Consider the following 22,541-nt stretch of genomic DNA (forward strand, 5'->3'; position numbering starts at 1 on the left):
AACAACAAATATTTTGCTACTAGAGAAATTGTCTACCCCGTAGCTGTTTGCTGCTCTGGTGCTGTTAATTCCCCATCCACATTGACTTTCCTATACTTTTTTCGTATCAAAAGAGGGGTTTTTTTGCATTTTAAGGATATCTTACAAATATCTCATTCAAGTTGTCCTGAATCTATACATTTGGGTAATATAACTGCAACCCATCTGTTCGCAAGGGTGAGAGAAAGGATATTTTTGTAGTTACATGTACCAAAAAAGCATCCAAGGGAAAGCCAGTGGGGAGAGCATCATCCCGCGTCTGCCTGGCTGCCTCGGTGACGGGGTTCCAAGCATCACAAACAGGGGAATGCCACCCCACCCCCCCAGCTCCCTGCTGGCAGAGCCGTTCCCTTCCTCCTCCCCAGTACAGTCTTGTGGACGTCTGGTTTTACTGGGATGCTCACAGACAGCCTGGCTTCCCTCTGAAGAAGCATCAGTTGCTTTTATCCCTGTCAGTGAGACAATAAACTACTGAGATAAGTGCTGGAGTTGAGCTGGTCCCAGTTGGGGTGATGGTCCTGGCTAGGGTGTTTCAGCAAAGCCCGGAGAGGACGGGCTTCTCCACCGTGTTCTTCCCTGGTGCAGGAGAGCTTGTGTGATGGACCCCCGACCAAGCAACCAGCAGCCCAAGTGACACATTTGAAAGCATAAATTTTAACAGAAATAGCATCAGATTAATGCATTTTGTCATTTTCATACTAATATCTGCAAAGACGGTGATAAGTATAAATTTCATTTTACCGTGACAGAATAGCACGTCTCTCTGGTTTATAAATGTAGAAGAAAGCATGGAAATGCCTCAGCTGTGCCTTTTATGGCATTTTCAAAGTCATGTATTTCCATACCTTAAAAAAGAATATATCCTGTAAATATATAAAAACAGACAAAGACTTCCTGGTATTTCACACTGAAATAGGTATCATCTATTTTCCTCCATTCAGGTTTAAAATACTTTTTACCAAATGAGAGATGATTTTTCTTATTACTGCATTGACATGTATGTATTTCAGTGTTTAACTGGCAAGTGTAATAGAGTGGAGCAGCTCCTCTGACAATACATTAAAAATGCTCATAAATGCCCAGGTAACAGAGAAATTCAGAATAAGATTCATTCCTGCATAGCATTTGATCTATTTACTGAAATTCCAGAGCTCTAAAGCACAGGAATGATTTTGAATGAACTATATTATTATTCATCCCATTTATTATCCTGGTTGCTGCCTGCAGTAAGAAGTGGTTTATTATAATGTGATTTCCCAACTGCATCAGTGTGATATACCAGCAGCTAATGAAGTGTTCAGGCACCCAAAACCCCAGCTTCATTGAAATTCATTACCACAAAGATTCTGCCAGAACTAATTGCTGTCAAGGCTGCTTATGCATATGTCTTAGTTTCATTTCACAAAATGACAGAGCTAATGCTGGTACAAACCAACGTAAAAAAAAAAAACCCTCCAGCCTACAACACACCCCAGCACACTGCAGGAGGTTTCTCCAGTGAGCTGACACTCCTGCAGGGCCAAGAATATAGTCCAAGGGTTTGGATGCTTTTTTTTTTTTTTTTTTAAATTGACAGATGGCATTTATGTGCAAAGGAAATAGTGACTGAGTACGGGAGAGTCTTAAGGAAAAGAGGCGGGGGGCTCTGCTGCGTCCAGCACACCTGAATCACTGGGCCTTGGGCAAGGCATGGGGTTTGGGCCTGAGAAAGGGTCAAAAACCTGGGATCTGAAGACAGGAGAAGGCAGGGGTGAGCACCAGCCCATGGCTGCTGCGGTGTCCCAGCCCCCCCACACCCCTGGGTGCTGAGCTCCCACCTCCAGCTCCCGCTGCCCTCGCAGCCTCCCCCGGCCAAGGCACGGATTGTCTCTATGCCCCCAAAATATTGACATCTCGAAGACCAGACCCTCTTTCCAAGCTGCAAAAGCTCTTTTGCAAACCGACCGTTGCTTTAAAGACGCTTTTGTGGCAAAAAGCAATAAACGCAATTTGCCGGGAAGGAAGGGAGAGGAATTTGCGAGCGCAGACAAAGTGTGTGAACCCCAGGACTGCTTGAGCAGATTTGCTGCACGACTCCATTTACATGATGTTTGCGCATTCCTGTTTCGAAAGTCAGCCTACGCGGATTGCTCCAGATACGCCTCGCCAAAATACTTGGGGCTGATCCAAGGGAATGATCTTGACTGTTGCAGGTGGGATATGGACCCCTTGAGAGGTGCCGGAGGTGTCAGGGAGTTCACTAATTACAGCTCGTTATGGCTTGTAGGGGAAGGATGCTCTCGGCACGGCGAGTCAGGGTGCTCTAGCAGGACACCTTTGCAGACACCTCCTGATGCGGGTAAGGTGAACAGGGATGTGGGGTTTTAATTTTAACCTTCTGGAGTTACTTTTTGCTGCTGAGATCGGTGGGAGCAAAGCTGCCCTTTCGTGGAGCTTTTCAGCCTTTTCCGTAATGATTTCCCTGCGACTCCAGACCTCTGCGACTTGGCCAGTTAGTTTCAACAAAGACAACTTTTATTATCTTACTGAAAAGCCTGGATGTGCCGGTATGTTTTGCTTGCTACGTACACATTTTCAAGCATTAGTCATGCCATAACATCTGCTTTTTATTGGTAATTACACTATCCCCATTTTAATAAGAGGTAATTCTTAAATTTCTCATAAAATATATATGACTCCAGGGAAAGAAGGTGAAAGGTTTTGCAAGCCTCTCACAACCACAAGACCAAAATGAGTGGAAATAAATCCTTTCTGAGCACAACTTGTCCAGCCACTCACGACAGCGCATCCAGGGATGCCTGTGCGACTCGCCGTCCCTATTTCTCCTAATTGTTCATGCTCTGCAGAACAGTCCTGCAAAGTCTGTGCGCCGCAGCCCTTCTGGGTGCTGTTAATGTGCTCAAAAATGGGGACCTGATCCTAGAATTGCATGTACGTGGATACCCCCTCCTGGGTGTAACTCGACTGGAATTAGCGTGAACGGGGTTCTGTAAGATCAGGCCCAAACTGGGGAACAGTAAAAGTTTGTGGGCTGTTTCCAAGTGGTTTAGATGCTTTAGAATTGCAAATAGGTGTCCAGATTAATGGACCGTAACTTGTTTGCATTCATACTTACTGTAGCCTTGGTATAAACTGAGTTGAAATAGTGTGCCTGAAAAATGAGTAACATCTGAAGTGGAAGACCAATATCCAGATAAAGCATCAAGGAAAAGAATATTTTGGGGCTCCATTAAAAGCTTCCAGTTTCTTATTTCTCACTGTCTCTGTAGGTAAGTGCTGCTGCGCTGCTTTGGCAATGCAGGAGTTTGGCTCTGTGATTCCATAGCATGTTTCCAGGGATTTTTTTGAGCAATTCTGGACAAGGCAGTGACAAATGACACTTTTGCAAGGTCATCCCTAAATCTTTGAAGACCAGGGATCTTTTTCAGTGGCTCCTGCCATGCGCTGAATGCCAGCAGCCAAGCCCATATGGAGCATTGTGTGCTGAGCTCATTGTTCATGCAAATGCACACAACTAGTTTTGATTAAGAACAAAATGCAGAATTGACTCAAACTGCTTTTTTTGTTTGAAAAGCTTCAAGCCTCTCATTATCATCAGGGTTTCTTTTAGGGCAGGAAATTGGAATTTCCATAAAATAATGCTGAAAGGCACAGGGAGAAGTCAAAGAACATTTATGTTCCTAACGAATGGAAGAATAAACATGCAAAACAAATTTGGGGACACTCAATTAAACATTTGGGGGCATGTTATGGAATGTAGATTGTTTAAATTATTCAATATATATTAAGCAGCTGCATACACAAATGAAAAAGGACAAAGCAGTGGGTTTGAGAGAGACCTTTTCCCTTTGCACAGCAACTCATAGCTATCCAGGGTGTGATTATTGCATTCAATAGACAGGGAGGGTTTGTGTTGTAGGGTGCCTGGACTGCACAGTTTTCACGTGAACAAGGACCTCATTCCAGGGCAGAAGAAGGTCCCACAGCAGCATTTGCAGCCCTGAGGTCACTGAGGTGGGATCAAAAAGACTTTGTGAAACCTCAGGCCTACTCTGCTGCGTTTGGAAACGCTGGTGCGTGGAGAGACTCGGTGGCCGCTGAGCAGAGCCAGCACGCAGGTGGTCCGGCGCCGTTTCCTGTCCTTGGGTTGTCCTGGTTGATTGGAAAATCCTTGTGCCAAAGGAAACTGGGAAGTGGCAACCACATTCTTCGTTCTTTCAACACCCGGATGAATCTGGCTAGAGAGTCTCTTCATTTTTATGGGGGTTTAATCATAGCCAGGGCTGGCAGTGTTCCTTACAAATAAGGGTGTTTGGTATTTCCTGGTGCAAGACCAGGCTACTCTGCATATGATACTGCAGGGTTTGTGTTTTCTGGGAGGAGGGAAATAAAAAGAAGGACATTTTTGCCAAGGATGACATTAAAAAGCTACACTGCAAAGACAAGCTCTCCAGAACTAGAAAACTGGGGAACTGAAGTTGCTTTGTCCCTATTTCTCTGCATGCTTCATCGTGCAGATGTCAGTAACAAAACCAGCTCCTGTTTCCTTGCGTTGCCTGCCTGCCTTCCCAGGTCCACAGCAAGCTGCGGCACTCGGAGTTCGGGTTCATTCGATGTGGCTGAAGAGAGGAGAACTGTTTTCAAGGCACTGATTTGCAGAGTATAGACTACCTGTGAGCAGGTGAGGGTCTGGCAAGCGGGCAGCAATTGCTTTTCTCTGCTCCAGGTGACGTTACCAGGAAAGGAATTGTCTTTGGGACACCTACTTACAAATGTGGCTGTGGTTTCCGGAACTACCTTATAAATTAGGAAACAAACAAACAAACAAACAGAAATCTTAAAATTTATTTAAAAATCTAAAAGCAGTTAATGTGAGGAAGATCAACTGTGAAACCATCGTCCTAAACAACACACGAGCAGCTCCTTTCCTTTGGGCTGACAATTCGAACAGCAGCTCCCAGCCTCTCGAGCTGAGGCCTCCCAGAGTATCAGCGGTTGTCACAAAGAGTAGAATAATCCTAAAGAAATGGGAATTTACCTATGGGGAAAAATCCGACCATTTGGGAGCTGGTGGCATAATGTCAGGGGAGCCTTGTAGAGGAAAGAACAGGGCAGGAAAAAAAATAAAACAGTTTTCGTGGTGAATTGGGAAAAAACTTGTGGTGGACTGGAAAAATACCAGAAAATGTATTCTCTTTTTGTTGTTCCACCTCAAATGAAATATCACCATATCTGTGCAGGACAAGCCAAAAATGGGGGGAAAGTATCACAGCTGGCAACGTCTAGGGACAAGAAGAAGCCTCAAGCAGAGAGCAGAGAGGGAGGATGTGTCTGGGATTGGCACCAAATCTAAAACAAATCTATCTCTGCCTTCACACTGGTAGATGGCAGAGGAAAGAAAACTCATTGTGTGTTTAAAAAACAGGTCATCGTCAAGAAAAGTCATGGAAACCTTGAGTAGACATGAGCAAACAGCCCTGGGGGAGTCATTTGTCTTTGCTGTCAAGAGGAAAATTAAGACTCCAGGGGACACAGAGGCTGGGTTTGATGGATGCTTGCAGCAGAAGGCAAGTGGGTCAGCATTCCTGTCTGCTATGAAATCGGGTCCTTTCCCTGAAGAAATGTGACTGTGTCAAGTGTACACCTGTTGGGAGGAGAGAGGCGATCGGAAGATAAATGGTGGAAAGCCCCTGAAGTTATGTGTCTCTTCTTGCTTGGTATTGACAGGAATAACCTCTCTCTAGGGAGGCAAACTGGATCACCGTGAGCTGGGGACTGGTTATCGCTGCATGAGTGTGTTTGTGAGCAGGGCATGGTTAGTGGCTACACCTGCATTAGCTTTAGCAAGCAGATCTGAGAAGCAGGTGTCCATACTAAATGATTTTGGGGGGATTGGTCCCAGCACTGAGTGATCAGTAGTGGCCCATGTGTTTAGGTGAGCTGGAGCACATCATCTTGTCTCATGTCCTCCAAAAGTTCATGTGCTGCAGCACCACTCCACGGCACAAGCCAAATTGCCATAAGTGGAGATGATTTTGCTTCAAACTTCCTGATCCTAATGACAACTCTTATGTAGATATACCTGGATGTGGTACCTATTGGTTAGGAGAACATTCCTGTGATGGTCAATGCAAAGCAGCTCTGCAACCACCAAACCGGACTGTGTGAGACCCAGCCCTGCAAAGGAAGAGAAAATGCAATTTTTGTTACATTCAAAATCCAATAAAATATTGCCCCTTGTATATCCTTAGAGATCTTCACGATCAAGTATCCTGTCATCTTCTGAACACGCACACGCACAGAGACACAGAGAGAGGGAGGACATATCTGCTGATTAATAGCCCGGATTCATTTTAGTGGACAGACACACCCCAGTCAGCTGTGCAATATATATTTCTACTTGAAAACAATATTTGGCTCCTGAAAACAAGCTACTTCAGTCACTGAGGGTATGGTGAATCATGCCGCTAGTTTTACTGATATTTTTTTCTGTTTTCTGGTCAGATTTATTTCAGCCATAAAGCAGAATCTGGTGATTAATGTTCAGCAGATTTCAGCTGAGCAATATGTGGTCTTAGGTTACTAATATATTCAAAAAAAAAAAAAGGACAAAAAACTTTACTGGTAATATTTCAATACTGATAACTGCCAATGCTGGAAAAAAGCTGTAGACAAGCTCCAAGTCTTGAGGTCATCTTATATACTATTTCAGCTTTTTAATTAAATTAGAGTTTCTTCATCTACTTTTTCAGTTTAGGCATTGAGGATGTACTGAAGACTTTAAACTTACTTTTCCTGCAGTTCTCACATAATCATGGGCTGCAGGAGGGGGGAAAGCACCGCATATAATGAGACATACTAGTAAGCTGCAGAGTTTGGCAAGCACAGTGATCTCTGAAGAGACTCAAGGTGTTTATAGACATTTCAGCCACGATAGATCTTAAGGACTAGGCTTTAAATTCTCAGCATGTGCATCCATTTCTGAGCAGGTAGAGAAGAAAAGGTACTGGTGACACAGGAGTAGGACTGGAAAGGATTGCCTGGACCCTGAGAGCAGTCCCTGAACACAGCAGTCGCCTCCACCAGGGAGCCCCCAGGAAGAGATGGGCCCCTGCTTGGCAGCAAACCTCCTCGTTGTAGTGTCCTCTTAGAAACACGTTACATTTCCATTGCATCCTGTGACATCCAGGCCTGAAAGGGGAGGAAGAAAGAAAAATGCTTTTCGGTTGCCAGCCCCACGCCACCTCCACGCGCACATGGCAGCAGCCAGTGGTTCATACTTGATGGTCCAGTTAACCATTCAATTTATTTTAGGGAAGATATTCTTCGTTTGGCACCCGTGACCGTTTCCTATCAGGCCGATTCATGGGTGCAGCAGCTCTCTAGCTTTGCATTCGCTCAAGCTTCAGCTCATTTGCCTCTGGCAGACTTTCGATGGTGCAGCTGGAAAACAGGTCCGCAATGCCCTTGGTGCAGTCTGTTTCAGTCTGTGGGTTTTTAGCACGGGTGTCCAGTCCATACTCACCATTTACTGCAGCAGCAGCTGCAAGCAGCTGTGCTCCCCCAAAAGCCAGGTGAAAAGAAGCTCTTGCCCATTGATACTGGTCCTTGTGTGACTTCCCCGGTCCCCAGCATGAGGCTGTGCCTCCCCAAGGAGCATCCTCAGCCAGAGAGGTGAGGGAGGCCGGTCCCGGCAGGACGGGCAAGCGGAGGGATGTGGATGCAGTGTGTGCAGGAAGCACATTCCCGGGACATGACGGCACATCCCGGGGGCCCAGGGGCTGCACTTGTGCTGGGGAGGAAGGACTGGGCTTGCTTTCAGGCTCCCCTTCTCACTCGGGAGCAGGACTTCGAGCACATTTTCTGAAGACATTTCTGTGTTTTTCCCAAATTCCCTCCTCATTACTCCCACTATGAATCTGAAGGAAAAATAATCCGTAAGCAAGGGTTAGCCTGCAAACTGCCGAGAGCTCGTGGCACGGCCAGGACCCCTGCCTGCCTCACTCCTGCCATGTGTGCGTGCCCACATCTCCCCGTGCTGCGGGAGAACCGCTATGGAGAAGGGGCATTTTGTCCTACAGGAGCTAACAGAGGGTCCATGGCATTCCCGGACACCAGCCTAATGCATTAAATAAAACTCCAGGAATTTGCAAGGAGGACGTGCCCCGCTGCAGCCCATGAGAGATGGAAAGGAGACGGTGTGCATCAGCAGGACACCCGCCGGGCTGCGTCCTCGCCTCCTCGGCAGGTTCATGGTCACTATTGCAAGGAGGGCAGGTACAGCAGGGCCTGAATATCCACCCTCGTTTTAGCTGCATATTCTCTCTCCGAAGCTGCGCTCACTTTTTCCCAAAGAGGTACTTTAAGGGAAGGAATCATGTTCACCTACAAGACGCTTAGGTGAAATTTGAATTCACTTTCCATGGTTTTCTTGCGCTAGAAACCTGATGTCAATATTCACACTTATACAATCCAAGACTAAGAAGATCTGCCATTTGCTCTTCTCCACTGAGCCGTACTGAGCGGCACGACCAAACTCTTGAAAATTATGAAAATGAGATTAATTATTTTTAAGTCACAGATACGTCTGAAAATATATTAAAAGCAAATGACAAAAGCATGTACTGTTGGAGGGAGCCAAGGCAAAGCATGATCACGCCAGAACGGAGATTTGGAAATATACCTTCTAAATTGATGCAGGCTCCCCTGTGATGATGGGCTTGCAAGCTTGCAGGAGAGCTCTGAGCCTGGAATTTGCTCTGAGGGAGCTGTGGTTGAGTTTCTTTTTGTCACTGTTGTTTTGCAATGCCATAAGAAGTGTTGGTGAATTTGCAAACCCTAAAAGCGTGGACCATGGGTGGGTGCTTTCATCCAAGGGCTAGAACAAACGTTTTTGGTGTCAGCCCATTCCAGAGAGATTTTCAGTGTTATAAATTAAAAAAAAAAAAAAATTTAAAAAAGCTAAACAAGCAACAGCTGTTTGGAACCGGGCCCTAAACCCGAAGTATATAAATGGTGTTCAGACAAACGCTTAGAGACAGTGACAAGCAAATGCTCAGCACAAGAACTGCAGGGTGATTTCTAGCTACCCTGCTCCCAGGATGCTGGTTTTTGTCCAGCCACAAGAAATTCGCCATTCGCTGTGACGAGAGGCTCTGGTGACGCAGCCGCTGCCACATCTACCTGGTGGGCGTCACTGGGGGCTCCCAGTGACGATGGGCAGCAGCTCCGGGGCACGTCCCCGGTGACCGCACAGGATGTGACCCAGCCTTGCACAGCAGATTAGGAAGCATTTAAAACAGCTGAATTAGGGGGCTGTCCGTAGAAATGTTAACACTGGGGATAACAAACCAGAGATAATAAGAGAGTAAGTATCAAAAGAAAAGAGCAATGCTGGACAGGCTCCTGTAAGGGGAAATACATGCTCTCCAAGTTGAATTATGAGTATTAGCTTGTTTGGAAAGGTATTTGCCCTTTGGACAGCCATATTTGTGTTTTGAGCTTCAGAAACATAAATTACAGTCATTTAAACCCCAGGCTTACATTTTACTTCAATGACGTAAATGAGTTCCCAACTTTCAAAGGCCAGCTGTCCCCTACAGCAAGAGGTAGCAATTATATAAAATTCTTTTATTGCATGGAGGTATTTTCAGTCCTTTAAGTTTATGTGCCCCAGGTGAAGCAATATAAACAAACTATAGCTGTCACAATTGTGTTAATAATGGAAACTGCATTTGGGAAGTTTTAGGGATAAAACCTATAACTTTTTACTGCTAAGGTGTCAAACCTTCCCAATGTAAAACAGAAGTGCAGCTGTGTAAGGCACCGAGAAAGGTTTCTGAAAAGCCAACATTCACAGACTCTTTAGGTACATAAATGTGGTTGCTTCCAAGCCACAGCTGGTAATAAGAATTGCTGGGAAAAATAAGGTTAAAAATACATTTAAATGGCTCTGGGTTCTTGGTAAACTTCAGATACACAGAGTTAAATCCACCCCTAATCCAGCCTCACTGAAATCCATACTTTACAGATGTGCATGTGTTCATGGCTGATGGCAGCAAGGAAATACTGAGGCGCAGTATGAGCGCAGACACGCCAGACAGTCCGGCCTGGCTCTGTCTGCTCAGGGAATTGCTCCATCGGCCCCAGAGCTGGAGTTTTCCATTGTGGATTCATAATCCCTTGGCTTAAACTTCAAAAACAGACCAGGCAAAGCAATTGATTGCAACAGTGCAGGTAGTTGGGTTTGTTTTTTTTTTCCCCAGCCTCAGTAGATGAATAGAGAAATGCTGCTACCTTAAAAGAACCGTTCAAAGCCAACAAAAACCACATCAAAAAGTACCAGTGTGCCTATGGGTGGATGGCTCTAATTTGCTGCCCTGTCCACCCCAAGAGCAGAGCATGGTGCAGCAGCCGAAAACTCACTGTGTCCCCAGCTGCGCACGCACCTGGAGCTGAGCTTATTCTGCTTTCCAGCTTTCCTTCGGTTTTGTACAACAGTGACATACTGAGCTACATGGAAGACAATAATTCTGCTCCATGGAAATTTTTAGGACCAGTTTTCGCTCTGCATTCAGAAATACTACTTCCCTTTCACCCTTATTCGGGCAGTGTGGGAAAATTGGCCCTCCACAATCAACGGCAGTGATGTAACCACCGCGCCGGAGAGCTGCAGGCAACCCGCCTGCTCCAAGGAGCCGCACATCACAGCGTGCACGCAGCTGAGCCAGCAACACGGGTCACTTGCTTTGGCAAACTGGGGGACAGAGGTGGTCCAGGAATGGTTCACAGACAGGAACTCACCGTAGTTCCTCTGCCCTGGTGGGGGACGGAGCAGAGTTTGCAAGCCCTGGTCCCGAAGGAGAGGTATGAAACCTCCTGGTGAAAGCACTGTTGAAACCAATAGCCTTTCAGTGCTACAGTTGCAGTGCTGATGTGTGCGTTCATGAAAGGCCTTTTGCACCCTGCAAAATGCAAGAATTTTTTTCCTAGGAAGAGTGAGAAAAAACCCCCACATTTAGTCATCTGGTTTGATTTATGGACAGAAAATCCAAATGCATTCACATCCGGAGAACTGAGTTCGCATTGGGATGGGCGTCCAAGCTCTTCGCTCCTGCTAACCACCCTACACTTTCAGCTGTCACCTGGAGAGATAACTATTTCTAAACATAACTTTTTTTCTGACCTCATCCCATAAACAAGTCAGGGCATTTACTGTAAGGCAGGCTTCCAGCAAGGCAAGGCAAAGGTTTGAAGGCAGAGCAGGGAAGGTTTGGATGCAGTTCACGTCTCTTGCTTGGTGAACTGACAAGGGGGAGAGCTGAACTTCAAAGGCTTCTATTGCACAGCTGATGACATTTCGGAAGAAAAGGAAAATCGTTGCTTTTTTCAGAGATTTACAAATGCCATCCATGTCCATGGGTGTAATTTTCCATTAGGAAAAAGAGTTTCAGAAGCAACATATGGACCATGCAGTAAAGAAGTTACCATAGCAACCAGCCTCCTAAAAAACCCCTATATATGTATACAGAAATTAAATGATGTAATAATTATGGTCGAATGTCTAAAGTAATTTATAAGTCCCATCTTCCTAGCAATTTTTTGTCTATTAAAAGTCTAATTCATGCTTCAAACACCAGCTTACTGTGCTGCCTCTTAAACCTGCACACGTTTTGCAACTGAAAGTCAAATGCATTGTGACTGACACTCACTGACAACAGAGTGAAATCTAATTTAGCTAATTCAAAATATATGCTATAAGCATAAAAGAATGGTTAAGGGACCAGAATGAATTAAGCTCTGGGAATACATCTGAGATGACATTTATGTTCAGAAAATGTTAGCTGTTAAAAATAAACACGTGAAGGGGTGTGAACGTCAGAAAAGTATTTCAAAAACAGGGTGTTTTACCAGGGCAGAAGGGAATTTGGTGGGTTACAGCCCTCCCTCCCCTCTGTGTGGTCCCTGTGCAGGGACAAAGATGATCTCAAATCGTCCTCTCCCCACAGCTCCAGTGCTCCCATCACGGTGGGCTCAAGGACACGCACTTCTCCTGCTCTACTTTTTTGCAATCTCTGAAGGGATCTTAAAGGATTTTGTGGTTTGACAGAGCATGTTCCCATATTTCTCTGTGCTCTGGCATTAGGAACCAGAGATCTGGTTCCTAGGCTGCCCAGAGAGGTGGGGGAGTCACCATCCCTGGGGGGGTTCAAAACACATGTAGATGTGGCACTTCAGGGCATGGTTTAGGAGGCCTGGGGGTGTTGGGTTGGGAGTTGGACTTGGTGATCCTAGAGGTCTTTTCCAACCTTAACGATTCTATGATTCTATCTTTCTTGTTGTCTACTGGACACTCTGGAGATTTAACAAAGCTGGATTTCCTAAACATCTAGGAAGACAAAACCTCTGCTGTTGAGAGGGGATGGGGGTATGGAGTCGGTGCCAAGAGAAGACCTCTTCCTGATGCAACTGGCTGTGGGATGGAAGGCCACTGGGTGCGTTGATGTTGTCTTCTGGATTCTGCTTCAAAAGATGCTGCAATGAGACCTTTCACCCTTGCCTGTGAGGCACCATCATGTCCTTTTGGCTGGCTAGAGTGGAGAGCATTAATCATTAATTAAATGTAAATTTTACAGACTGATGTCAGTCTTCAAGCTGATAATCCTGAATGCTGAGACTAGCTACGGCATCCAGAAGCTCCAAGATTTCAAGCCCCATTTTGATATATCTTCAGCCAGGAAACAAATAAATTAAATGCATAACAAATGAACAGACTCTCCCTATCTACCAGTGTTCAGGAAGACTCTCAGCGACCTTCAACGCGTGCTTTAAGCAATCAGTGTTAAGCTTAGTCTGTTAAAACAATTTTTTGGTCACACCTGGCCCTTGTTACTGCAGGTGGGAGCCGTCGCTGTATGTGCTCTGCCAAAATGTGCATTCCTGTTTGTGGGATGCTGCATCCCTGATGTGCAAACAAGGTTCCTGCCGTCACAGGAGCAGACGGTCCAAGGAAGACAATCACTTCCTTTTCAAAACAAAAAATTTGAAATGTCGAGTACCTGCCCATCGCCGGGACATTTCACAGTCCCTCCTTACCCCAGCTGCTGTTCCCTTTCCTGCTCTGAGCATTGGCTGCTGCAGACTCCATGCAAAAGGAGCTGAAATGCAGCCTTTGACAGGTTTTTGTGTGCGTTGCCTCCATTTGCATCCTTTCAAAGCACTTCTAGCTGCTCGTTCTTTCACCCTTTCAAAGTGAGTTGAGAGTTGGTGAGAAGGCTGGGAAGGACGAGGCCCTGCAAATTTCACTGCGGAGGGAATGCATCGCTAATGCTCTTAAATGGACATTTATCCTGCACTGAACATTGACAGGAAGTTAATAAGATCACATTTCTAAGCCCCTCGAGCACTTGTTCTTCATGAGAGATATTTCCATTGCAAGCTTTAGCTCTCCTGGCTAATTCGTGGCAAGTTGCTCAGGAAAACACTGAGCCATGATTCTTCCTACGTGAGCAAAGACTTGTTTGTTCTCCCTGAGTGGAAATCAGTGCTGTTAGAGAGCCAGAAGACGACCTTGGGTGAACTTACATCCTTTCTTTAGTGTGAACGGATATAAAACTAGCTTTTGCTCAAATGTCATTTCATTCATCTCTTGCACAGACACTTGATTCCGTCTTGCTCAACCAGAAAATAAAGGGCATCTTCGGACCTGAAAGATGCTCCCTGTTTTCTGCAGTGTCTCATGGGACTGTAACACTTCCCTTCTGCCTGCAATGGGGACCAGGGGTTTTCTGCCCAGATGGAAACTCACTGGTTTTGCTTGTTTTGTTCTTCTGCTTAGGCAACAAGGGAGGTCTTCCTAAGAAATGAGGGTACAAAGTCCGTGTCACATCTGGGCTGGACTGGCTCACCCTGTGCCTTGTCTGCTGGGGAGGAGGTTTCAGTAGGTTACACCCAGTGTGACATGCTGAGACTTACAGTTCCTGCCTGGGGGGAGATGAGGAAGAGTCCCAAAGCTTGGTGATTATGGGAAGGTTTTCCACCTCGGTGACCACCACTGGCAGCCCTGGTGCCATCCGCTGGCTCCCAGCCTCAGCCTCGCAGGGGTCATCCTCCCAAGGCACGTGGTAGAGCAAGGCACTGTCCGCAGGGATGAAAACAGCTGGTTGCAACATTTTTTTCTAGCACACATTAAGTCATAAATGGCAAAACAGATGGCTTTTAGGAAACTTGGGCCCGTGTTTGCATACCATGGGAAGGCCACACTTGTCACTTGCAGGGGGATTATGGTTCCACCCTCGTCCCACAGAGAATGTGTGGTTTTATGGATGATACAAGGTATTGGTAAATGTTTCTTTGAAATGGCCGTTCTGTTTCCTTACAGGCATATAATATTCTTTTTGGTGGCTGGGCAGATAATACTTTTTGTTAATACTTTGCCCATAAAAAAATCACTTAACACAGGGAATTCCACATGCCTTTAGGACTCTAACTGAGGAATACCAATTCTGAATAGGGTAGAAACACAGCAGCATTTTAACATCTGGCAACAACAAAGAGCCAGCAACAAGAAGGGGGCAATGAGCAATGCCTTAGGGCTGGGCATTGGAGTTCTTGCACTGCTACAGGCTTCCTGCTTGATCTTGTATGAAACACACCCCTCTTGGGTCCTCAGCTTGGCACCTGTAAGGATTAAAGATAGAAATGTGTACATCACTGCATCCCCTGATTTATTGTGAGAGAGAAACAATTTAGAGGCACAGAGACACAGGAGCTGCACAGATCCCTCTGACACAGAGCATATGGACTGAAACAGAAGGGACCTTATGCTTCTCAGAAGAAGTTATTGTACACACAGAGACAAAGGGTTTTTATAAACCCAGTCACCTAAAGGTGGGCTCCATGATCTGCACGTAGCATGCCAAATGTGGGGTTTGAACATTTTGGTTCTTGCCTGTTCCGCATATCCCAATTTCTCCTGCTGAAGGGGAACTTGCCAAGGCTGATGCTGTGATCTGTGGGTTGTACGCCAAGAAAGCAGCGTGCGAAACCTGCTGCCTCCTTCTGACCTGCTGGGCAGAGTCTGTCCATCCTCAAGGCACAAGAGCCTGAGGGTCCAGACTCGCTGGCAGTATCAGGCTTCCTGGGGCTCATGATGTGCTCATGTCTCTACCCAAGTCAGTGTAACAACTTGTGTCATTGCTTCTGGCTGCCGTTCAGGAAAGCATCTCTAGGAAAGGACTTACACTCCTTTGCAATGAGACTTAAACACATGCTCAGGTGCCTCCTTGAGCAAAGATATCTATGCACATGATAATTTTGAGAAGGTGGCAAGGAATAGGCAAGTTCCCTCCAAGCCAGCATCTTGTCCTCCTCAGGCCAGCATCATGGTGCCCCAGATCCACAGATTTACCCCCTTAGGCTTGAAGAGAGGCCGTTCATGGGACAAATTTCTGTGACCTTTCCAAAGCTCTCCCCAGGCTAGAGATGCCAGGCTTGAAAAAAGTCATTTGCCAAATGATTTCTTAATGTTTGTGTCTTTGGGTGAAATTTGTCATGCTTTTAATTTATTACAGAAGGAAAGTAGAAGCAGGGAAGGCTTTATGATTTTTAAGTGTTCTAACATTTAATTCAGTGGTTCAGTTTTTATTACAATTACATTTGTGGCAGAGGAGATTTCTCAAGACTAAGAGCTGGTGTTGCTTTCAGCTACTAACACATTTTTCAATTAGTGTCAGAGAGTGCTAAAATTCCTTTCGCTGCTTCAGAAGTAAAGAAAAGCCTCTGGCGCACGAGCGTTCAACATTGCCACTCCCATTAGAAGTACACAGTGCTCAAGTACACCTTCCTTTTACTATTAATTTCCCTTTCCTGGGTCATGGCTTTCCTCTGTCGCATTTCTCTTGAGCTGAGTTTCTCACTGCAGGCTTCTTGATGAGCATTTTGCAAAAGCCACTTAGGTCTTTTCAGGCTGGTGTCTGAAATGAAATCTGTTCTTTTCACACTGTTCTGACCAGAATTGCTGAACATGTATCTCTTGCAACAGCTATTTTCATTTCCTGCAACCACATCTGTAAGTGCCATGTTCACCGTTGGTGCAAATCAGTGTGGCTCCAGCGGTGGTACCAGCGATGTGCAAACTGGTGCCATCAGACGGTCTGGATCTCATTTCAAGGCTCTGTGTTCTTCCATGTGACATCTGACCCTCAAATAAAATGTTTAATACAGTCACTTAACTCATGATCCCTGGATTTCCTACCTCGGTATTGTTAATAACTTACATCCACTTCTGGCATTATATGATACTTATTATAGGTGGGGAAGTCACGCCATCCAGTGAGTTAGATCACGTTATGGCAATTCCTTGACCTCTAAGTCAGCATGAGAATAGCAAACAAAATTGGTTATTTAGGTGCCGTTCTTTTCCCATTGTGTTTCAAGTAGGAAATTTTGCATGAATTTCAGATCTCAAAAAAATAAGTTGAAATATAAGTACCGGCAGAGGAAAGATGCTTCTTTGTGTTCTGAAGTTTTGCTTGTATAATGCTTCCCCAGTGAACACCTGTTACTTAATCCTTATGTTTTTCATCTCAAGACTATCTTCCTGATGCCTGAAATGTGTGGCTGGGTTTGCGGTTGCCTTCCGTCACGGCAGACGGAGCTCGCTCCTTGGCTGAGCGCAGGCAGCCCCCGGTGCCTGGCGGAGGAGGGCTGTGCTGACCCCCCAGCAGATGTGTGCGGGGCTTTGATCTGGCCAATGCCGGGTTGCAGGCAGCCCTGCCCATCCCTTTCATCTGCGGAGCCCAGGCTCCGGGGAGCGCGGATGTCAGACCTGGCCGCACAACAGACGCCGCTCAGCAGAGGGAACGGAAACCCGCGAGTAAACAGCTTCTTCTTGCTGCTCTGTGATCACCTAGAATATTTGGATCCCTAATATTATAAGTTAAGATGTGACTATATCAAATAAAATGAACGCATATGGTGCTCTCAGAGAAGCATGCTATAGCTACCACATCCTGATCATATTAGCTAGGGCTGACTGTCTGTACGTGGTGCATTAATTCACAAGCACCAAGTTGGGAAGGAGCCTCCTGGACCAAGGTGTGAACTTTGATATGACCCTCTCTCATGGTGTGGAGCCGTTTGCTGCAATATGTGTCCAGTCACATTGGACTTGCTAAGTAAGTTTTTTTCCCCCAGGTGTGTGAATTGGGATAGATGGTGGGAGGTGAAAACACTAGAAGTCTTGCATGAATCCCACCATATAGGTAGAGAAAATAGGGCCTAACAGGGGAATAATATCAGCAGGACTCTGAGGGCTGAACAGCCAGAATGGGAAAATCAGGCTGGGTTAAACGTATCTTATCCTGGCAGTAAGAAAAATGGATTAACATAAAAATGTAAGAAGGGCTACAGTGGCCCAGACTGAAGGTTCAACGCCCCGGGAGCCTGCGGTCAGCTGTAGGCAACACCACAGACACCAAACTGCAGGAACAAGGTAAGTATATGCCCCTCTCTTATTTCCCCAGGTTGCAGGCAGGGGTGTTTTTATTATTTTATTTAAAAACTCTACATCTGTTGCTCTATTTTGCTCCTCTGCTTCCTAAAATCATTTTAGGTCACTTCATGCACCAGCGTGCTCGGAAGGGAGCCTCACAGGTGGGATGACCATCCCGACCCCGTAACTGACCCCAGGCAGCGCAGCGCGGCGCATCCAGACTTCGCTCCTCGTGGATGGTTGCAGAGGGAGGGAGCTGTGAGGCTCGGGGACAGCGACATTAGTCACCTCCGTACCAAGGGCCTTGGAGCTGCTCTCTGTTTGTGAAATGTTGTGATGAGTGTTTGGTTTCTATTGGTGACATAAATCAATCTCACTGCCTTGGCGCTACTTTTCCAGAACAAAGAATTCCTGGAAAAGGGGAGCCCCACTGCTGGGTTGTATAATACAAATGTGTGATCCTGTTGGCCACATGGTATTTCCAACACTGGGTATTTTTTTCTTCAGGATACAACCAGGATGCTAATGAAAACAACACATGGAAGACCTCAGGATAAGCCCTGGTGTCTGCTGGATAGTGCATCGCTCTGGTCTGGGTCCTAAAGCAGATGTATCTAAAACAATTACCAAAGGAAAACAAATGTGACTCGAGGAAGAAAGTCTATATGTGCCTGCAGGCTAATGGCTGGCTGGTCTAGGCTATGGGATTAACCTCCAGACTTTGCATATGAAGAAGCAACACCTAGCGAGAGGAACAGGAGCTGAAAGTACAAGTGGCCACAAAGGGAGTGTTGAATATGGTTTCTTCTGCTGAGGACAGAGAGGAGCTTCTCTTCTCCTCCAGCTGGGGAGACCTTCCCACATCCCTGCTTCCTTGGCTGGTGAACCAGAGCGGCGTGCCCCAGCCTTCGGACAGCCAGCCCCAGAGCCCTTCTCCAGCTCGACGCATTGCAAAACTCCCCACAGAAATTGTGAGCACGCAGCCAAAATGAGAAAAAAAAATCAAGCCTCTGTTCCTCAAACCAGAGCTCTCTTGTCTGGAGGGAATGAAGGAGCAGCCTGTTCCTCCTGCTGTGAGTGCTGAGAGCAGCCCTGGGCTAAGGCCTCCACAAACAGCATCAAAATATTTTGACAGACTTTAAAGTGCAATTTTCTGCGGAGAAAAATTCCTTCTTCCAGGTTAGATCACAACAAATGACAAGCATTTTTCTCAGCTATAAAGCTGAATATTTCATGTAGCTTTATGATGGGAAAATTTCGTACTGATCACAGGCGATACATTACAAATATCGAGAAACACGTCCAAGCAGACAGAGAAGGAGAAAACACGATTATTTCTTTTTCTTAGCAGTTCACTCGATGGAGAAACTGAGGACTGAGCACAAGAATACTGCAAGAAGAAATTTTAAAAGCAGGTCCTCAACCTAGCAGAAACCTTCCAGCCCAGCTTCATGCTATTCAGTAGTTGCCTCCTCTGGCAGCATTAGTCCCGAATTATTAATATGGGTTTAATTATATCTGTTTGTTTTGATTCCTGTAATTTTTCAGAGGAAAGCACTAAGGAACTCTAAGTGGATAGGAAATTATTTGGTTGGGAGGTTGGGACTTCTTCTTCTTTATTTCTGTCTCAAAATACCTCTGGCAACGAATAAAGTACTTTTCCATTGACATTGGTCATTCAGTAAATTCTTATGAAATTTTGTTTTGCTTTGTGATATTTGCCATTTGCTCCATGGAAAACTATATTTTTGGGCAGGCTGTAGAAATACCAAGGATACAGAACATAGATTTCAACCTCCTCCAGTTGGAAGGATTTTGGAGTGACAGCAGATCTGTTTTCCAGTGAGCTGAACCGCCATCCTACAGCCAACATCTCCCTACGTTCAGCCTCGCTTCTGACACACCATCAAACACTGGAGCTGAAAGCTGGCCCAGATGTAATCCTGCATTTCTGTGCATCAGGTGTGGGGCATGTGGGGACACAGGAGAGATGCTGGCCCAGGAGCGAAACTCAGATTGCTACAAATCACATCAGACAGAGACTATCCTAAGCTGGATGGGCAATAATTTAGCAAAATCAAACTTAAAAAAAAAAAAAAATTCATTGCTGGATTGTACCTTTTTTATTCTGATAAAATTGATTTCATCTTTTTTTTTTACCTAGTGGCAGCTCCCGCTGTTCTGAGTTAATGCACAGAGAAGATCACAGTCTGATAAATTTTGATTTCTCCAAGTATATTTTCAACACTATCTATTTACACTGGAGCAAATCATGTTGTAAGGAGGTTGCTGACTGGAGGAGCATCAGACGTGAAATATTCCCAGCTGTCCAGCGTTTGGTTCCATTTCCCCATCCTCCTGAGTGCTTCCGGGGGTCGCACCTCGTACCTCCTCCAAATCGCCCTGTGTAGCCTTAGACCACCGGTGCCTAATTCACCGAATTTCCCAGAGCCCAGACTCACTCCAGTGGTGGCTTAAAGGGAAACCAACTACCTTCACTCACCACAGAAAAACAACTTCTAAGTGCTGTCCATTATATATCCAAATGCCTCGTTCCTGGCATTTGCTCAGGAACCCTCCCTTGCCAAATAAAACTCTTCTCCTCAAAGGCGGAGGCCGGTGATAAGCCTGGGGGTCTGCGTTTAACTGGATTACGGCTGTCACAGGTGATGTATCCTAGTAAAATCATTTCATCCGCCTTTTCTGTCTGTTCACTAGTACCTATGCGGACAGGTAATGAAGGCTTCATTTAACTTGACTTTCCACATATTAGTCAAACAAACAGAAAAAGCTTTCTTGTTATTAAGGGGAAAGATCAGAAATTCTTCAGTGTGGGGTTTTTTTTTTTTTTGCATGCCAAGAAGTTAAAAAACTGTACAAAACAAACCTTTCTCAAATTTCATTAGGATTAAAATGAATTTATTCTTCCCAGCAGATTCCTGTAGCAAACCTGTGTCCTCTCCAGTCCCCCACCTACAAATGCAATTAGTTACTGGGGAGAAAGGAGATGAATTCTTAAATTCAGCATGAGATAGCAGGTAGTAGCCTGGAAAACGGGGTCTACCCAAGCAGCTGCTCTCAGCAAAGACTTCATATTTTAATATCTTTTTTATTGGAGAAATTGTGAAATTCCGCCCACCACAAACTTACTCTCTGAGGGCCTGATCTGAAGTCAACGGATGTCAGGAGAAAACTGCTGTGGGCTGACCTCCGTGGCCATGCTCTTTGCCAGTTATCTATATGATTTCCAAACCCTGGTTTTTGTGCTGACCATTTTCTGCCTTGCATGCCTGAGCCTTTTTTTTTAGTTTCAGCTGAAATGGTTCAGCCACCTTTAGGAAAAGCAGCTTACTTTTGTCCAGTGCCCAAAAGAAAATAAAAACACAAGTGGGTTTACTACAAATCCCCAAGACATCAACCTTTGGAGACGTACCTGAGTTGGGATAAAGAAGCCGTCCAGGGATCAGGAGTTGATGCCATAAAAATCAATGTTTCTTGGGAACAAGTCTGAAACAAAAACCACAGGGCTGAGCATTGAGTTTAGCACTTTGGGATTTATCAGGGGCCAGTCCCGGGCACTCGGGGCAGTTCCTGGCACGGCTATGCTCGGGCAGGACAAGGGCTCTGCGGGCTTAGGCGGGAGATGCAGGGGGGCAGCATCCTCTGTGTCACCAGCACAGCCAGAATGTGACAAAAAGTGGGTTTTTTCAAAGCTTCCAAAAGAGCCATTTGTTCCTCTGCTATCTAAATTTATGAGAGTCAAGCATCCAAATCCCTAGGATTTGCTAATGCCCCACAGTGTATGCACTGCCTGACCAGACTCTAAATATCTGAAATTACTAAATATCAAAAGCAGAAAAATGGATTGAATAGAGACATCCTAGCCTCATAAAAATCCCTCCTATGCCTCTTCTACCCAAGAGCTTTAGCACCATATAGCTCTTCTTTTCTTTAAAAATAATAATAAAAAAAATCTGTTCCCATATTTAGGTTCCTCTCCTCCTGTGAATCATACTCAGATGATTTTTGAGGACCTCTCATTCTCTGCCTCACATGTTAATCCATATCTCATTTCTTAATTAAAGTTTTACTTTACAAGAGTCTTTAACCTCCGTTTCCAAGTGGCAAAAACAAATCCAGCTCCTCTTGATAAGGAAAACTCATTTCTGGTTGACTGACAAGTTTAATTAAATACCAATATTTTATTTTAATTGCTAGATTATTACCAAGACAGCAGCTTCAAGGATTATTATAAGTGCACAGGGGAATGGTACCTAAAGACCGAGCTGCACAACTGTTTCTTGCTTTCTGCTTTTCCTTTCCCAGAAGGGGCTGTATGCGCGCGATGCTACATGGAGGAGCAGGGTATGGGCAGGCTCTGAGCTCTGATCACCCTTGAATAAGGCTGCTGACCTTCCTGTGCTTAACTGTGGCCCTGAGCATCACTGTAGACACATATATGGTCTCTCTGCTAGGACACTGAGCACCCCCTTCTGCTCGCCACAACCTGCAGCCCTGTCGAGCTTGCTGGCGCTTTGCTGAGATCCAAGATGTAAGCAGCCAAGCTGTGCCAAGCCTTGTCCAGATATATCTCTGTTTACATTGAAAATTGCAATTCATAACCAAAAGATGGCAGGATAGAAACTGCGTTATGAAAAACATCCCGTCCACATTCCTGGGGCTTCTCCGTATTACAACACTCCGCGGTGTTGCAACACAGTGTTCGTTGCTGGAGAAAGTGGAAAAACCTGGTTACGGGTCTATTGCACCATTGTATGTGCCAATAGCCATTATCTTTCCAAAACCATCAAATGTCTAGAGAAAACGGGGTGGCCATCACAGATCAGGGATTCGCTAATTAATTCCAACTTCATTCGTGATGAATCACCGCTTATTTCAGTTGCAGTCTGCAAACAGGCACAGGAGTAATTACATACATATGTGCAGCTTCATTTTCAAGGATTTATTCTTGACGCTGATTTTAATAAATTATTGGCGAAGACTAGGT

General features: G+C 45.4%; 1 long non-coding RNA gene across 1 annotated transcript; it reads right to left on the reverse strand.

Moving 5' to 3' along the window:
* Positions 1-4,869: 4,869 nt before the first annotated feature.
* On the reverse strand, positions 4,870-21,046 carry LOC142061585 (uncharacterized). The gene is made up of 3 exons (XR_012662153.1): positions 20,967-21,046; positions 6,122-6,216; positions 4,870-5,683 (listed from the first exon to the last, which is right to left on the reverse strand). It is a non-coding gene; the product is annotated as an uncharacterized LOC142061585 (long non-coding RNA).
* Between the last annotated feature and the right edge of the window lie 1,495 nt (positions 21,047-22,541).

Source organism: Phalacrocorax aristotelis, chromosome 8, assembly GCF_949628215.1.
Source record: "Phalacrocorax aristotelis chromosome 8, bGulAri2.1, whole genome shotgun sequence".
NCBI lineage: Eukaryota > Metazoa > Chordata > Aves > Suliformes > Phalacrocoracidae > Phalacrocorax > Phalacrocorax aristotelis.